Raw genomic sequence first — 18,871 nt, forward strand, 5'->3', positions numbered from 1 at the left:
ACATTTTGAGAAACCAGATGACGCTAAACGGAGATTCCAGATGTTTCATGTCAGCTGATGTGCTGACATGAAACAGACAAAGGCCATGTATGCAGGTTTAAAGGGACTAAAATTGGCGTCGGTTTTATCCTCGTGCTGCATGTCGCTGGACCCATGCTGTAAATTCATCTGTGGCTGTAAGCGAGCCAAGACTCCCTGGTGCTTCTGCAAAGAGGATAGTATTGACGAGCTGAGAACTGTACAAGGCTTTGGTGGGCTTTCCCACAACAGTAGCTGTGCGGTTCATTTGATCTATATGTCTTTGTCCTAAAGGTCAAATCTCTTCTGTCTTTATGGCTCAGTTTAAAGTAATGGATAGTCAGTCTCTTCGTGATAACACCACTGCAGAATACATCTGAGAGGAACGATAGTGATGGTCTGGACTTCAATAACACTCTTCTATCTATTAGTACTAAAAGCCTTTTTAATTTAGTTCACGTCTAGAGTTGCTGTTGGAACAAGTGTTGTTGGAGATTGGAGGTAGAGAAATATCTCATATCACATACATCTGTATTACCTTCAGGTTTAAAATCACTAAAAGCTCTCGTCAGGGCTCTTAAGAGATTTGTGGCTCATTCACGGGCCGGACTTACCATTGGGGAAAGGTAGGCAATTACCTGGGGCCCCCGACTTTATAGGAGCCCCGAGCTGAACACTTCATAAAATTGTCTACGCCCATCATTATTTAACCCTTTTATAAAAATATAAAATTAAAAAAAATTACTGAACATGGCATAAGACTGATTATGTAAAGGTTTTTCTTCCTCCCCAATCTTTCTGCAGCACTGGTTCATTCCAGTTAAAAGGCAAGTCCAGAGACTTGCAAGTTAGCAAGCAGAGGCAGCATTGTCAGAGTGGGCGGTTTCCCGCTCCTTTTATTCTGAAAAACAGACAGACGATGTGGCCACTACTTTTCAAATTTTATAAAAGCGTTTTTGATTTACCTGTAAAGGCTATAGATGTCCGCCTCCAGAGGGTTGGGCAACCTGCAAAAAAAATGCAAAAAGATAGTGAGATGTGTATAATTTTATTTTTAGCCAAGAACACGTCTTTCCTGTTAGTTTGTTACGTATGTTTACAGATACATCACTCATTTTTTACTTTTCCCAAATACTAAAGCATCACAACATGTTTGTGAAAGAAAAGCAGAATAATGGCTTATAACACACGCATGAAAGGGGACGATCAATTTTATAGTTGAAAAAGATCTATTTGGCAAACATTTAGTGGGGAGAGGAAAGTGTTCATGAATGACAAGGGCTGCTTTTCTTCTTTATGTTCTTATTCTTTCTAAACAAATTTAATTTTAGGGAATACCCTTCAAAAATAGGATTTGCTAACTGGGTGACTTATTTTGTTAAAAATAAATATAGAAAAGAAATTAAAATGATCTTTGTGAGATAACAAAAGAAATACCAACAGATGCTGTAAGTTCCAGAAAATATATGAACATACTTTTTTTAAGTATGTTAAAACTGTATAAACTCAACCGATACTCTTGAGCCCTTGAACCCAATACTCAGGTGTATATGATTTCTTTTTCTTTTATAAATCACATACAAGTCGCCAAACTGTGCAAAGAAAACGCGCCTGCTGTGACTTATATGTGATTTGATTTTAAAGAAGGAAAGAAACAGCCACTGATGCACTGCAGATGTGTGCATCAGCATTTGCTACTGACACCAATGCAGAAGAAGATGCCCCGCCCTTCTCTCCCTCCCGCCGAGTTTGGCGGTGTTGTACCAAAGCAACACAGAGGATGAAGAATTCAGCGGATTTATTGATTTGAAGTGATAAAGAGTTCAGTTGACATGTTAGCATGTTCTTCATGCTATGGTTGTCTTAATAGTCGTTCATATTTTGCGCCAACACACTAGATTCCTCCTATATTTCCTAAAAGCTACATAAGCATCAATGTGTTCCGGTAGCGAAAGGTGCGTTTATTCAGTCTATTATTGTTAACTATTCCATTATTATGATTTGGCTTTCAAGATGAAATGTTTATTCTTGTTCCCGCTTTCTCTTACATAAATTTCTCCCAAAAGTGCGACTTCTACTCCAGAGCGACTTCTAGTGCGGTAAATACGGTAATCGAATCTAGAACTTGTTTAATAATCTGTTAAGTTCACAAAAAGCAGCTCTTGTGATTCAAGAAGTTGAGTGCTGCTTGAAAGCAATCAAATGAATTTGGTCCTTCAAGCAAACAGACTTCAATTTATTAATCATATAAGGGCCATTGTCGCCTACGAGCACTTTATGAATACATGGAAAAATTGCCCCGGCTCTCTCGGGAGTTGCCAGCAAATGTCTTTCATGCAGGCACGAGACACTAAATCAACCCAAATGCCCCCCTGTCACTTTTATTACTTTACCTCCAGCGGGGTGCACGCCCAAATGAAAGGCTGCTTCTCGAACACATGCTTGGTGCCCCCCACCACCTCCAGCAAACAGATCTCTTTTCGTGACCACGAATGCATTATCCAAATCTCTTGAGAGAGACCCTCCATTCATCTCACATTAGCAAAACAAATTCGACAGACAAAGAGCGTGGGCTTATTGAAACGCGAGCAATCAAAGCTGTAGGTAGATCAGAGAAATGGTGAGTTGGATGAATGGCGATAATAAACTGAGGTTAAGCTGTTTAAACATATGAACTGTGACATAAACTTAACACTTAAACCAAAAGCTATAACTGTGTAAACAGAATACCAACCAAAACATTTTTATTAGCATGTATTTTAGTTTAAACTCTCACCAAAAAAGGTGCAAGTGAAATAAAGAATAACAGATTGGGTTGTACGAAAACCATCTATGCTCTAGATTCAAGCACTTTGAACTGAACTAAAGTGATTTTTATAGGAGCTGAACCTGAACATCCTAAGCAGAGACAACACAGATGAGGCAAAAGAAGGGGAAAAAACAAGGACCACAATATCCTAATGAATGTAGACAGGAGTGCACAGAGACTTCAGAGGACCGTGGCTGAGGAGGAAGATTGAAGATGATGGGAGGAAGAGTGTCTGGGTGAAACAAGAAAACATAAGGGGGGGGGGGGTTAAGTAAGTTGGAATCAAAAGCATGAATTATTTAAGTAAATCTAAAAGTGCTTCATCAGGAGGGGGCAAGAGGGGAAAGCAAAGACGATAAGACATGAAGGGAAGAGGGATGGAGGAGCTGACGTTCTGGGCTCAAAAATGTTTTGATAGAGATTAAAAGGCCACATAGGAAATGAAACAAAAACAATTCTCATAAATAATACTGCATCCTTTCCTTAGAAATACTAATGCTTTTCAGGCTAAATGTGCAACAATAGCAAGGGTACCTTTATGGAGCTAGTGTAAATAGTGCATGCACAGTGTTGCTACGTTTATAAAAAAAGAGTTGAATGCGATTAAAAATTACTTCAAAAAATTTGAATTGAAATTTAACTTTTTTTCTGAGACAGAGGTATTGGTCAGCTTAAGTTTGTGTTTAGTATGAGTACTTTTATGGAACTAGCTTAAATGGTACACTGCGCAGTGGGATACTGCTGCATTTACTGTAAAATGAAACATACAATAGCAAAGAATCCAGAATGGTTTCTGATCATTTCTCATTTAAATATAATGTAATTTAAAATAAAGACACAATTCTGCCTCATAGTGTTTTATTTAGAAAAGTACTTTTCTGAAGCTAACTTAAACTGCATAGCTACGTTTCGCGTAAAACGGAAACACAAAGTAGAAAAGAATGCAAAATAATTTTTAGGAATTTAGGCTTAAATGCAATTTTTTTCTTTGAGACAGACATTGTTCATCTTAAACAGACTTTATTATTTAGCAAGAGTTCTTTTGTGTGACTAGCTAAAGTGGTACCCTCCACAGTAGGCTACTATTAGGTTTAGTGTAAAAAGAAACATACAACAGCAAAGATTACATAATGGTTTTAAAAAAAATCATTTTTTGTTCTGCTTAAATGTTTTTTTTTGCAAGAATATTTTTTATTGAGCTAGCTTAAATTGCGCAGTACCGCTACGCTTTGTGTAGAAAGAAACACAATAGAAAAACATACGAAATAACATTAAAAGTTGAAATGTAACTTTCTTTGAGACAAAGACATTGTTTGGCCTTGAACGTGTTTATTATTCAGCATGAACTCTTTTTATGGAACTAGCTTAAACTGTGCAGTACTGCTAGTGTAAAAAGGATCATAGAAAAGAAGACATAATAATTTGTAAACATTTAATTTGAAATGTAATTTTCTTTAAGATAGAGACATTGTTCTGCCTAAACATTATTAAGCAAGAGTACTTTTTTGGAGCTAGCTTAAATGACACATTCACCCCTATGTTTAGCGGCAAAAGGCACGTTGAATAAAAGGCTAAAATATATCAATTCTGATAGTTTACAATAAAATCAAAGAATCTTACCAGATGGGATAAAGACTTTGCTTTTTCAAATGCATTTTACTTCTTAGGAATAGAATAATTTAGAACAAAGTTTTGAGAAATGTTTCCCTTAACTAGCTTTAGCGTAATTTTTTTCAAAGAATCCATAGAACAAATATTGTAACATTTATATATTCCGCTTACTTTTATGCTAATATTAACACCTGTTTTCTGATATTTCCTTTTGGGTATGACATGATACCCTAAACTGTTGAATTTAGTGTATTTGGAGAGCTTGTGTAACTCTACTGAATATTTATTCTTTTCACAAGAAAAAAATCTCTAGACTAGCACAAAATTAAGATAGAACTGAGGCCTTTTGTTTCTGTCCGTGTCCTTGAACCAATACATCTTCATAACGTCTCGAACACCAAGCACAAGATCCCAGTGATTTATTAGCTCCCTTCTGTTTCAATTAGCCTGCTGGGTTTATGGATCCACTGGGAGACGAAGCGCTGAATGGGTCTGGTTTTTTTTACTGTGAGAGAATAACTGACTGCAGGCATGAATAGAAATGTGTGTGTGCACCTTAATCCCTAAGGCTAACAGGCCAGAGTAGCAGCTGGCATTCAACCATTAGTCTATCGTGACTGTTCCATTGACGATCTAGATAGACTTGATCGTCCCATTGACGATCAAGTCTATCGTGATCGTGCCATTGTAGTCATTGACGATCAAGATAGACTTGATCGTCAATGACTACATAACATGGAGTTCAGATTAAATCTAATTTGAAGTTTGTTATTAGCAACAGGAATTTAAAATGTTTTTACTACTAAAGGAAACTGAGTAGCCAAAAGGCTGTTTTAAAATATCATTACTAATATAAATCCAGATCTATTGGAGTCAGAAACCAAAATAAAAAATATTTAAATTTATTTTCTTTTCAAATCATAAAATCAAAAGTTGAAAGTTCAAGAATGCAGAAGTGGACATGGTTGCAGACAGCAATATGGCTCTCTAACATCATTAGCAGGCACCAGAAGTCCGAAACCGGAAGTTCACGTATTACCTACCCCCTATTTTGGTTGGCAAATACTCGAAACACTAGTTCAACTGCCGACCCTAACAGTTTTTTTCCCCCAGCTTTAAACGTTAAAACTGTAACACTGGAGATGTCTCTTTTAGAGCCTGATTTAATTTGCCCGCCTTAAGCGATCACCGATCAGCGGATAGGCGGACAATAGCAAGTAATGTGTTACACGCCGGCTCAAAGCCACTTTTATCCGTGACAGAATACGCCAATTCACGTTGATCACGTTAGGGGTTAACAAGTTTTGGTTGTTGACGGAATGTAATTAGTTTTACAAATCTGTACAGGTTTGTTTAGGTCCTTTTTGAAATGAATCAAACGATTACTTTTTTGCCCCGTCTTAAGCTCATGTTGCAGACTGAACCTTCTAGTCACATTACAAGGGTTTCATAAAAGGTGCTACAATTCTGAAATTTTGTAGAATTTTCATTGCCGGCTAATGTCTTGCCTGCAACCATAAATTCTTCTTTTTTTTTGGTTGAGTTAGGACTCACAGCAGCAGAGCTGAAAGAGGTTGTGTTTGCTTCCAGCGAGATTCCAGTTAATGAATCCTGATACTGAATCTCAGCGGCCGTCCACGCACCAGCATGACCCCAGGCCGTGCAAACAGCCAAAAACACAGATGCTGCTGGCGTGTGAAACTCACATCAACAGAGAGGAAGAAAAAAAAGAAAGACAAAAGCCCCAAAAGCATTTCTAACCGCTTCTCTGCTTCAAGGTAAAGTACGAAAATGAGCGAACACACAGCGATCCAGGAAGGCAGACAGTAACACCTGAGTAACAAGATCTAGGGTCTGTCTGGAGGAGCCCTGAAGGCTGCTCCATTCAAACATAGCGTCTGGATGTGAAAAGCTCTGGTGTAGTGCTAGGTTATGTATTGGTGGGTGTGGTTTTGCAGGTGTGTGAGCCTATAGTATAAAATAAAAAGATGCAGGACGATGTACTCTGGATTTACAAGCCAAGCAAGAATTAATAATTGCAGCACTTTTGTGATGTTTTTTTTTGTTAGTTCTGTTCACACACTCAAAGGTCTGTCTTCGTGTGTGTTTAAATGAGTGAAAGATCAACATTAGAAAGTGCTTTTTGAAAACCCAAAGCTTGGCTTAAGAGCACTTTAAAAGAGCAGACTGTTTACAAGCCACTTTTACATAGTAGGAAAGAAAAAAAATCCACCTTAAATGTCTGTTTGACTTATTTTGAGCCCAAAACATCAGTATTGCAGCTTTAAGGTGGAAAATCTCTACTGAAAAGCTTGTGTGTTAAAATCAAAGTAACAGTTATGAATAATTATCTAGATAATTATTCCAGATTAGGAAGAGGATGGAGTTTGGTATTTATTTGAAAATTCTTCATCCAAAAACAAAACAAACAAAACATTTTATTTTGTTATTTATGTAAAATGAATATAAAAAAACTCTACACTTTCCCAGCCTCTATGACACAAAAAAACTCAAATATAAACATCTTTCTTAAAGTTTCAGAAGCCAAAACATTATAAAACTGACAAATACAGAGATGTTCTTGTAATGTGGTAGTTTCCCTATGAATTATTAGCCTTTTTAACACCGTAACTTATGTTTACAGCACAAAAATGACAGTGTAATTCTTGCTACCTATTTATGAATTACATTTTCCAAAGATTTTCATAAACTTTGATCAGGTTTCTGAGGTTATTAATTCCAGATGTACGTTGTAGGATGGGGGCGGGGTTTGGCTGCCATGATTATTCCAGAGATTTTTCATGTTAACAGTCTTGGGGCATCTCTCGAACAATGGCCAACAAACACACTCCAGAGCCAGACTAAAAGAGGAGCCAAGAAGCGCTGGATTTCATCACAAAGTTTTACTGTTTCCTCTAACTTTCCCTTTTTTTTTCTTTTCTGTCAGGTCAGAGGTTAAACGGACAGTTTTTACGCCCCTGTCTTCATAAAAAAGCCACAAAAAATGCAGATCAAGAGAAAACACAAGATTTTTTTATTTTTTTAAATATAAAAAATTTCCTATTCAGCTAAAAAAGACAAGAATTGGCTTTGTTTTTTTAATAAACAGCAGAAAGCACACGAAATGAGAGAAGTGGCAGAAAAAGAAGCGACAGCATTTGCAAGATAATTTGAAAAGATGGTCTTTTTGAGCCACAGCCAATGCAAACGAAGTATCTCGCCAAATGAAATTTGACTGCACGATATATGAGCCACAGTGAACCAGAGGACGGGCGGCAGTTATGATTTCTATGCTAATATTTGAATTTCTGCAGGCTTTCCCATCGACCCCCTCAAAACAGCTTTGAAATGTTAGTTCAAAGAAATATGGGAAACAACAAAGGACATTTCCAGTTTGCTTTTCAAAACAGAAAACTAAGACTTCCTTTAGTGTTTTTTCTTATTTTAAAAACTTTAAAAACATTTTTATAAATAAATCTTTATTATATTGACTATTTATCATTGGTAGTCCGTCTTTTTTTATGTGGAGTAGCATGTCTTTAAATTTGCATTTTTTTTTTTGTTTTGTTTTTGTCTGCAGCGAATTTTTTTCAGCAAGCATTAATACAACTGTACAATATTTACATGTATTCAAATATCACCTAGCATAAATAACCCAAAATATTTTTATGACCACTTTTTAAACTTTAGTTAACGTTCAACAGATTTTTACTAGCTATATTTGACCACCAGATGTCCCCGTTTCCTATCGTTTTTGTGAAGCTGGATTCACACTGGCTGTGTCGACTCGAACCGAAGCGAATGAAAAGTCTATGCAAATGCACGCAGGCCGGAATTTCCGGCTTTCGCGTCTGAAACGCTTGTGATCACACGCAGCTACGCAGGGTTTTAAGTACGGTCGCAGGCTCTACGTACAAATCCGGGGTTTATTGATCCCGCGCTGAAAGTTCAACCGGTTGAACTTTCATAAGCTGGTTCTTCCAGTCAACACACTTAACCGCGGCAATGTGACCAATTGGGGACTCAGATCTGATAGTAAAGGTGTGTGTAGTGTCCTTTTCAAAACACGGAGGCACCAACGTTGAAAACATGATCACAAAGCAGATATTAATAATTGCGTTTTGTGCATGGCTGGATTAATATGACAGCTAGATACATTTAAAAAAACAGGCCTGTGAGAACAAAAGGTCTGAGCAACATTTGCACCGCTTTGACTTATCACATCAAGTTTCCTCCTACTTTAGGTAGTGGACAAGCGCTAGTAAACAGTAAGAAAAAAACAAAAAAAACACGTGTCTGGTGTGAACATCGTCGGTTGAATGCGTGTTCATGATGGCGCGAATAGAACGTTCTTGAATGCACTACGCAGAAGACCAGTGTGATTGCAGCTTCAGATTAAAGCCTCAAAGCTTTGAGGCTTCACTAGTGCACTAGTGCAAGGCTTCACTAGTGCAATTAAATAGTTGCTCTTGAGTTTTATTTTTTTAATGTGCTATCAGCTATTTTGTTTCTTCTTCAACAATGTCATCTGTATTTGTCTTACATGCTGCTGCGCACGGCTAGCAATAGCGCTAGCAGGGTTTACTTTAATAAAATCTTAAAAAACAGTTGATTAACGTAAGTCCTCTTCATACCGTCAGGTTTTTGAATAATAACAACAGTTTGTCAACCCTAAAGATGATGGATGGCTAGCTTAATGTTAGCATAAACCGTCATATACATATCACCTAAAAAGAAAAAAAAACAGAAACAAAAAACCTACAATAATTGGGGGAAATTGTTTTAATGAAAACAGATAAACCCTTACGTCACAAGTCTAAACTATCCATGTTTAATTTGATGCTTTCAAGGATCATAACACACAAAAAGTGTTTGCTAAAAAGCCTTTTGTCAAATAAAAATATTTTATACATTTTATCCAGAAAGTATTTATCACTTTTGAAGAGCACTGACACAAAAACCTTAAATCTACTTTATTTTTTGGACTGATGTTCTGATAACTTCCCTCATGATGAAAGTCCAGAAGAACTGCTAAGAGTTATGCCCTTAGTGACACGACACGTCAGAAACACGCTAAAAAATGACCACCGAGCCGTAACCCTGGAGACCGTCTTATTACAAAGAAGACATGCGGGCGGGAAAGTAAAGATGGGCACAGATGCTGAAACAAGAGCAGGTCAACGAGAAACCGAATTGTGGAAATCGCTGTAAAGAGGATGAGGATGTGCAAACAGGGAAGAGTATATATATAGGATGCCTAGGAGACAGCTAATATTGACAGCATATCTTCCACCACAGGAAGACAAAAGTAGGAGAGCAAAAAACGACGGAAAGCTGACACTATAGATCACTGGAGAAGAGATTTCTATGTGATTGATTTCATTTATAACGACAGGATAGTTGTAATAAAGTAAAATGCATTAAAAATGTTTTTCTTTTGTCGAACTTCTGAAACAAACTGATTGTATTTTACCTAAATAATGTGAAGGAAACTTATAAGTATTTTTACAATTGAGGATATTTGGATAAACAATACTTATTTTACATTCAACCTCATTCTTTTGCCCTAAATTTTCTGCTTCAAAACAGAAATTTAACAGCTAAACTTGCTCATTTAATCCACCAGCACAATAAACCTATTTATTCAGATCAAATATCCAAGGGCTCAGTTGATAAAATCGACGACTGTATCTGAATCGATCCAAGCTTGATAGATCAATTGGTGGTTTTTGATAAAAGTGAGGGGTTAAAAAACATTTCAGAGTTTTGCAAAAGATCAAGAATTTTTCAGTGTTGTGATTTTACCAATTCGTATAAATTCATCCAAATCCTGCAACATTTTCTTGACATAGCAGCTTTGTCCAATCAATGCAACTTTGGTGAGTCACTATTATTTTGAAAAAGTTCAACCTGTCAAACTGTCTTCACCAATCAAGTTAAGAGGTTAAAACGTTTACATAATCAATTTAACCAGTAAACGTATTTAACGTTCCAGCTTTCTCGTGCTGACATGGCTGATTAAAATATCTGTTTTATATGAAGTGCGACAAAAGTCACAGCTAAAGGTGGAGTTTAGCCAACTTCCTGTAGGTTCAGGTGGAACAAGGTGCATAACATACTCATTTTAGGGACTTTCTCGCATTTGTTCGGCATCAGCGCCACCGTTTCATCATAATTGGTAACATTTTCCAGGGATTTATTGGTCTAACGCAAATATAACTCTTACTGCTCTACTGTGACTATAAAGGCCCGTACACACCGGGACGAATATTCGCCAGCGTTTTTCGCCACGTTTTTTGTGTTCACACCCAGGCAATTTTCGCTGACGATGAGCCGAGCGAACATGCAATTTCATTCCCTGACATTAGATGGTGCTTAATGTAAACAGAAATACTCCTGTACACAAGGTGGCGCTGCGCAACTTTACGCTTCTTAAAGTCGCTTTTCACTCAGAAGAATAGAGCAAGTATTTACACGCTTGTCAGAATCATACAAAGAAAACATGAATATTTCAAGCACCATGTAGCTCCAACTGGTGCTTGGTTCGGGGATATTTTAGAATGTCCGTCATTATTTCTTCGCGGCAGTGCAGACGCTACTTGGCGTCTATCTTCTTCGCTGGTATGTGTGCTCAGAAAGGCAGTTTTCTGTTTGAGCGCCCCCAAGTAGTGTTTTACTGTAACTTCAGAAGCTCCAGACACGTGTGCAAAAGCGCCATTCTCACTGGTTGAATAGATTTCGACGCGGTCCGTCAAACCAAAAAAACGAACCCGAGGCGTTTTTTAAAAAGTGACACTTTGACGCGTGGCGTTTTTTCGCGTCGGTGTGCACACTCACAGTGGTGCCCTTTGTTTAGTCACAAGCCGTTAAACGTCGCCGAAAATCGCCGGCGAAATTCGTTCCGGTGTGAATAGGCCTTAATACCCAACAAAAACAGTTTGCAAATATTTTTTAATGAAACTGGAGGTTACATTTGTGTTGGAGCACAAGCAAAGGTCTGACAGGAACTTTTCAACAATGAAACGTGAAAAATCACAACTCATGTGTAAAGAATGTGAGGGGTTATATAAAAATGCACTTTAATAAACTGGCAGAAAAAAGCCAACTGCTTTAAAATTTCTATGTCCTTCAACTAAAAATTATTACTGACAAATATTGCAACTTTTAAGAAAGGTTGCCGCAACTTCTAGCTTTGTTGTACCACAAAAACCGTCTACAAGATCCTGAAGGGACGGTTTATGTACTAAAGTTGGTGGCTGGGTAGCTTGGTTGGTAAGGTGAAAGACTACCACGCAGGAAACCAGGAAACCAATGGTAATGGGGCAATTACCATATCAATGGCGAGCAATTAACATCACCCAGTGAGGGCCCTTGGGCAAGGCCCTTAAAGCTACGGCCTCCCAACCACGGATCGCCTGCAGCTCACCACTCCCCCAGGGGATGGGTCAAAGGCGGAGAACAATTTCCCATTGTGGGATAAATAAAGTAAACTTTCTTCTTCTTCTTCTAAAATTCACACTTATGTGTGAATAATAAAAGTGTCCAAAAATAGAGATTGTGAAGAGTAAAATGATGCTCTATCAAGGCTTTTGTGTAGACGGATTCATTCATTTGTGTGCTTTGTTTCTCTATTTATAATTGCTGTAATTGCTCTTGGGCCCTGAGGTCAAACACATCCCAGCTGCTATGTCTCTGTGGCCCTCGGCTTGTTGATGACAATGTGTTGTTCTTTTGTGGCACGAGGAAACAAAAGCGGTATCAATCAAAGCCACACACGGTCAATGGGACCTCCCCGACAGCCGGGAGACACACCTGAGCAGCCAATAGGAGGAGGCTGCTTTTGGTGTGGCGGTCTGTGCATCAACTGTGGCCCGGACTCACCCGTCGTCCACTCATGAAAATCAGCGCAGAGCCACTGATTTGCTTTCAACCTTTGGCTTCAGTTTGTTTAAACAAATGTAGTTAGCCTTATATTCAAATCCAGGATGAAACACAAAGCAGGAATAAACGCACCTGAAAGTCAGAGAGTCACATAAAGCAATTCCAATGTCCTTTCAAAGCCTTACATGGGAAATCTTTCAATCTTTTAAAAAAAAAACAAGTATGAATTTATCAAAGCAAAGAATGTAATAGGGAATAAAACTTCAAAGTAATAGACATAGTCCTTTGACTTTTTTTTAAAGGACGTTAAAAGCTTTTGGCAGTATTTGTTGGAACTTCATAGGTTTACATAACCAACATGCCTTAAGATGCTAAATTTTCAGTAGCTTCTAAAAAGGTTACGTAACACAAAATTTAGGAATTTTTATCATTTACGCAAAACCAGGACTCTAATGTTACCTATTTTTGAGATGTCTGTGCACTCATCCTACATAGTATTAGTGTTTAGTCAAAAGTAGTAGTCAAACTAATAGTATCCTGCTGTGGCGGAATACTCCCTCTATCAGGAGATATCTTGTTTTACCTGGTTGTCAGTCTGTTCAAAAAGAAAAGCCATTGATACCCATTATAGACAAACAGGTTTTTTCCAGAGCAAATATATCTGCCATGCAGCACATATCAAATATCAGTTAATGGCAACAACAAAAAAAGCAACAACGTTAATTATCCTACAATTTATTTTTTAAAAATGTAAACAAGTCATTTAGAGATAAGCTTAGACAAATCATGAGTATGGTTGTTTTTTAAATACCTCTGAAAAGTAACAAAAGACACTTGCTGTTTGCAGCCAGTGGGCAGAAAGCGAGCGCTGGCTCGCATGGAGCTGGCTAAAGGTTAAATGGGCTTTGTGAGCCATGTTTCGGAGAAGAGATTGAGTGGGGATGGTGGGGGGGCAAACACCAGCAGTGTGCATGGCGATGTAAAAATACAGGCAGAAAGAGGTTGTGCATTTGAGCTGAGTCATGTGTACCCCTCCCTCCCCCAAGGAAACCAGTATTTTAAAGAAATGTGCGCATTTAGAGGATAGGTTTAATAATGGGACGATGAAGCTGAAACATGAAGACGTTTGTACGCTTTCATGCAACATGCTCATCAAATGGCCAAAGCATTGGGAAATATCACCAAAGTTAAGTCAAACTTTACCAATCTTTTTATTAACCCTTGAACATAAGCAACATCGCCAGCAGCACCTAAATATCAAACACTCTTTGACCTACCGCAACTCTGAACGTTTACACGATTAGCATAGTTTCAACATTCTTTGTCAACATTCTTTTCTCTGTGACAACATCCGCAGTGCTTACGCTAGTTGCGCAAACTGTTGAAGAGTTACAGAAGTCAAAGAAATGTCAACTCTGGAGCTTAAGCTCCGATATTTTAAGGTTAAAGTCACCAGTATTGTCATTGGTTTGCTGGTGCAACACCATCAACCAAAAACCAAAGGACAACGTTGACTAAATGTAAGGAAGGTACTTGTAGGTTTATTCCTTTCTTACCTTTTAAAGATGAGTTTTTAGAAGAGTCCTTAAAAAAACGAAATACCTTTTTTTAAGAAATGTTTCCCACAAACATCCACCTTTGATTTTTACATATCAAGAAATTCTGGGTAAAACCTCTAAAAAGCCATAATTCTTTAACAAGCACCATGACACAGGCTTTTCTTACAAATGAAACATGTAATCCGGTATGGTTTCAGCTATAACCAATAGGGTCCTTATAATTAAACAGAATTTTGGAACTTCTTGATATGGAATAATATTAAATAAAGATGACCAAAATGGAAAAGACAAATGAAGGGTGAGAAGAGCATAGAGGTCAGAGGAAGGATGGATAAATGGTGGAAATAGGAATTTTGGTAAGAATATCAATTTATCATTTGCATAGCACTGTTAAAAGCAGGAGAAACCAAAGTGCATATGAATACAGAAAACTAAATTGAAGAACAGAATGAATGAGGGAGAGATGAATTTATGATAATAGCAACTGGGACGAGCCAAGAAGGAATGTATCAGAAGATTGCTTGGAAGGCCCAGTTTCGAATCCTGGCTGGGACCTTTCTGTGTGGAGTTTGCGTGTTCTTGTCCATCATGCGTAGGCAACCCTAACCTGTTTCCTCCCACAGTCCAAGAACATGCTTCATAGGTTAATTTGGTGATTCTAAATTGAATGTGACGGTGTGTGGTAGAAAGACTGTGGACTACCTTTGGAAGTCCTACCTTTGCCCAACAGTAACCAGGACAGGCTTCGGTAGCCCCGTGACCCCAGACGGCATTCAGCAGTAACAGAATATGAATGGATGGATTGACAAGTTTGATCAATAAATGGATGAAAATTAATAAAATAAAGGAGAGCATAACCCAATCTCAACCTGGTTGTTTAATGGATCAGCCCAGGAAAATGTGAAATTCGATTTGGTGGACATACATACAAAATGCTGCTGAAACCATTTTTTCCAATCTGTTCCAAACCTTCCATAAGTACAATTTGTGTTTTTTTTAATACTAGAATATTTTGAATTCAACCCAGAATCTGATCTTGAAGGGAAGACCAAAGTTCCCCTCAGGCATCTGAAGCAGCCTGTAAAGGCGGGGTCGACTCACATCCCAAAGGGTAATATATTAAAGTGCTATGACAGAAAGTGGGTATGGATTGTATCCTGGTGCCAAAAGACAAGGTGAGGGACGCAGCCTGGCTCCGCAACAAACAACGGAGTACGTTGCACCAGAAAAGAAGCTGGGGCTCAGCAGTTTCCAGGGTCAAAGAAAGAGAAGATGCAGAGCGGGACATCACTGATGGGAAGTGGTGTTGACATAGAGATGCGTCATCATAACATGTTAAGTCATTTACATCAGCTGGTTCTTCCAGCCATTCTGGGTAAAAGTCATTTATATCTTTTATCGTTTCCTGGAACAATACACTAATATACTTGCCCCAACAATCCTCGCTCTTTTGGTTCGACTTAAGCTAAAAGCTGGGTGAACAACCAGACAGATGCTTATCCTCCTGCCCCCCTACCGTCCCACATCCGCGATGGCGTGTCTGTCTTTAATTAGTTTATCAGATCACGAACTCGGCTCTGGCTGATGGATGGCTTCCCTGCTCTGAGAGCCGCTTCTGTTCCTCGTCCTCCTCATGGTCCGGCTGCCCCGTCTATCTTCTTCTACAAAGACATTCTTTCGGTTCTAGCAGAGGACTCCCATTGAAGCCTTTTTCCTCCAGCGGAGGGGGGGGGCATCAGACGAGTGGGAATGAGGACATAAGCGAGATCTGTTGAATAGAAACAGCTTTCCTGACCCCACGACTAACAGATCCTCGACATCAAGTGTGCTTCCAAAACGTGGGGGCTGGAATGGTGATCCTTAGCGGAAGGAAGTGATTAAGACCTTTGGACTTTAGAAGTCTAACGCTTGCAATATTACTTATATATGTACTTATACTATAACACTTTAAACATCTTTGAAATTCACAGTTGTGGTTATCTCGCTATAAACTCAGTCTTTTTGTTGTTGTTGGTTTGTTGGCTCCCAAAGGCCTCTGTTGACATAAATCCTCACTAATCATTTTAAGACCGTGGCAAAGATTCTGCTGGATGAGACTGATAGTGTATTTTTAAAACCTACTTCAAAATAAAAGACGATCCCACCATTGGGATTGGAACATTCCTCCTTTTTGTTTTAGGATTTAAAATGGTTAAAGATTAGGAGGCTGTACAGTGCACGCACCATGGAGACTGAAGACAATCGTCTCCCATGGTTACAAGCATGATCCAAAAAGAAAGTCAAATATGGTTTTTGATTTTCTAAGAGTGCTTCTAAATCGAATTTTGTGTTTCATTTTTCTCATTTAGTGTCTTCTTTTGTTTGTTTTCCATTTACTTTGTTACAAGTAAATCAATGTTTCCTTCTTTGTTTGTGACTACCCTTCGTATTTGTCTTTTCTTTTTTAATGTATCTACCCTGTAAACAGTATTTAGTCAGCTACCAATTGTGCAAGTTCTTCCACTTAAAAAGATAAAGGAGGCCTGTCATTTTTATCATAGGTAAACCTCAACTATGAGAGACATAATGAGAAAAAAAAATTACATTGTCTGATTTTCAAAGAATTTATTAGCAAATTATGGTGGAAAATAAGTATTTGGTCAAAAACAAAAGTTCTTCTCAAAACTTTGTTATATACGCTTTGTTGACAATGACAGCAGTCAAACGTTTTCTGTATGTCTTTACAAGGTTTTCACAAACTGTTGCTGGTATTTTGGCCCATTCCTCCATGCAAATCTCCTCTAGAGCAGTGATGTTTTGAGGCTGTCGCTAGGCAGCACAGACTTTCAACTCACTCCAAAGACTTTTTATGGGATTGACATCTGGAGACTGACTAGGCCACTCCAGGACCTTGTCCCTTTGCTGAAAAACAGAAACAGCCCAAAGCTTGATGTTCTTTGGATACAACTCAGCCTTCTTTTTTCTCCAAACACAAGTAGAATTCTTACCATAAAGTTCTATTTTGGTTTCATCTGACTATAGGACATTCTCCCAATCCCCGGAGAGTGGTTCCTGGTCCTGGACCAGAGTCCACTTGGATTTATTCAGACTGAAAGTTTGTTCCGGATTATTGTAGAAGGAAAACTCTTGTTCATTTTAAACGAACCAAATGTGTCCAGTCTGAACACACCCTTAATTGACATTTTATCTTGATCTTTATTTTTAGTTTGTTGCATCTTAGTTGATGCTCTCTTTTACTTTTTAAGAAGTTTGTTCATTTTTTTGGAACTTTTTTTTATAGTATGTCTCTAATGTATTTAAACAGCTGCATATTTCTTGAATGAATTCGTTTTTTTTAAGCAAACAAAAACATTAATGATAATCAGACCTGTTTTGGTTGGTATTCAAGTCTATTTTATTTTTTAACTATATTATGGTGCTTAGCAACGATCACACCTGTTTTGAGTTTGAATTCCCCACAACTGTATCCGCCTTTTGGCTGATTAGTCGGTGCATGAAAGGTCTACAGTCATTTCATCTAGAATTGTAGTTCTATCATGTTTGGTTTTTAAGTGCCTTGCCTTCTGTCCACAAGAAGGCAAGGACACTGGTACACTTTTATTTACAAGGCCATGCTTGGACTGCTTCCCTCCTACATTGGAGATTTACTAACGAGGAGAAATGTTGATTCATATTCAGTGCGTTCAAATGATCAACTGTTGCTCAGTGTTCCATTTGTCCGCACAGAACTGGGAAAAAGAGCTTTTTCTCACGCTGCTCCCACTTCATGGAACACACTGCAGAAAACCTGGAAGCTCCCTGAACTTATCTCTGTAAATGATTTTAAAGCCAGACTGAGAGCACTTGAGGTCAGCTCCTTTAAATGTAACTGTTTTTATAATTGAAATTGTAATTTTATTTGTTGTCTGTTTTTGTAACTCTTTGCTGCCTCTTGGCCAGGACTCCCTTGTAAAAGAGGTTTTTAATCTCAATGGGACTTTCCTGGTTAAATAAAGGTTAAATAAAAAAAAAATAAAAAAAAGTAGTGGTTTATCTTATAAGATTGTTTCCTTTTGTTTTTTTCCCTTCATCCTGCTTCTGGTTTTCAGCATTTAGGTCTTCCACAACCTCCTCCCTCTGTGAGTTGGATCAAATCCAGCGGTAGTCATTGGCCGTGTTGGAATAATCACCTCAAACTACAACAGAACAGCTCAGACACAGATCGTGCTCACCCGTCCATGAACCAGAGCATAGAAATGAAACCAACCATTCGGACCGGATCGGTAGATATGTCATTTTACTCACCCAGCTTGTACCAGTCTGGCAACTCCCCTCCCCCCAAAACACACACCACTACCACCTTCCCATCTGTTACCCACCTGATCCACACAAACGACTCAACTCCAACTGGCTGCTGGCATCTAGTCTATGACAAAAGACATGTCATCGTTGACATTTCGGGGATATTTGGGGGGGTAGGACCCATGTGTACATCTGAATATCGCAACGTCCTAAAGAGAGACACTAAGTCCACTTCATATGAGTCTTTTGTTGAATGAAAATCCAATAAGAAGAGTCAAGAGTTACTCCTTATAGACCTAAAACTGGATTCGACCAAACTACGGCCAAAATGTCCCTTCCAAACAATTAAAAAATCCAACCGAACACCATCTGTGTTCCATAGTCTGCTATCTTGAAAGCTCCCTGACTGTTCCTCCATACCATTTTTCAATTCATCAATCTACAGTTAATTGAATGGGTCCTGATGCGGTAATGAAAAAGCCCTCCAAACACGCTCAGAAGTGAGTCAAGAGTGTTTAAGCTTCTCCCAACCCCAGGCCCACCATCATCCCTGCAGGGTGCTATTTACCCCAAAGTCTACCCAAGGATCTATGATGCTAATTGTTCTCATTTTGGCTGCAACGTTCACATGAGTAGAGACTTCGGAGACGGTCTGAGCTGTTTATGAGTTCATTAAAAAATAACTTGCGAGGCAGATGAGCTTCACCTCCAG

At 38.4% G+C, this 18,871-nt stretch overlaps 1 protein-coding gene across 15 annotated transcripts in view; it reads right to left on the reverse strand.

Annotated features, from left to right (window-relative positions):
- The window catches only part of nrcama (neuronal cell adhesion molecule a), a 63,055-nt gene that overhangs the window by 40,555 nt on the left and 3,629 nt on the right, over positions 1 to 18,871 (reverse strand). For 14 of the 15 annotated variants that reach the window (XM_023952204.2, XM_078941485.1, XM_078941481.1 and 11 more), the window contains exon 2: positions 984 to 1,025. The gene's annotated coding sequence lies outside the window, so the exon portion shown is untranslated. Of the gene's footprint in view, positions 1 to 983; positions 1,026 to 13,875; positions 13,904 to 18,871 lie in introns of all 15 variants that reach the window. The other variant, XM_078941478.1, reaches the window with a different exon arrangement.

Source organism: Oryzias latipes, chromosome 23 (assembly GCF_053564925.1).
Source record: "Oryzias latipes strain Hd-rR chromosome 23, Olatipes_Hd-rR_3.1".
NCBI lineage: Eukaryota > Metazoa > Chordata > Actinopteri > Beloniformes > Adrianichthyidae > Oryzias > Oryzias latipes.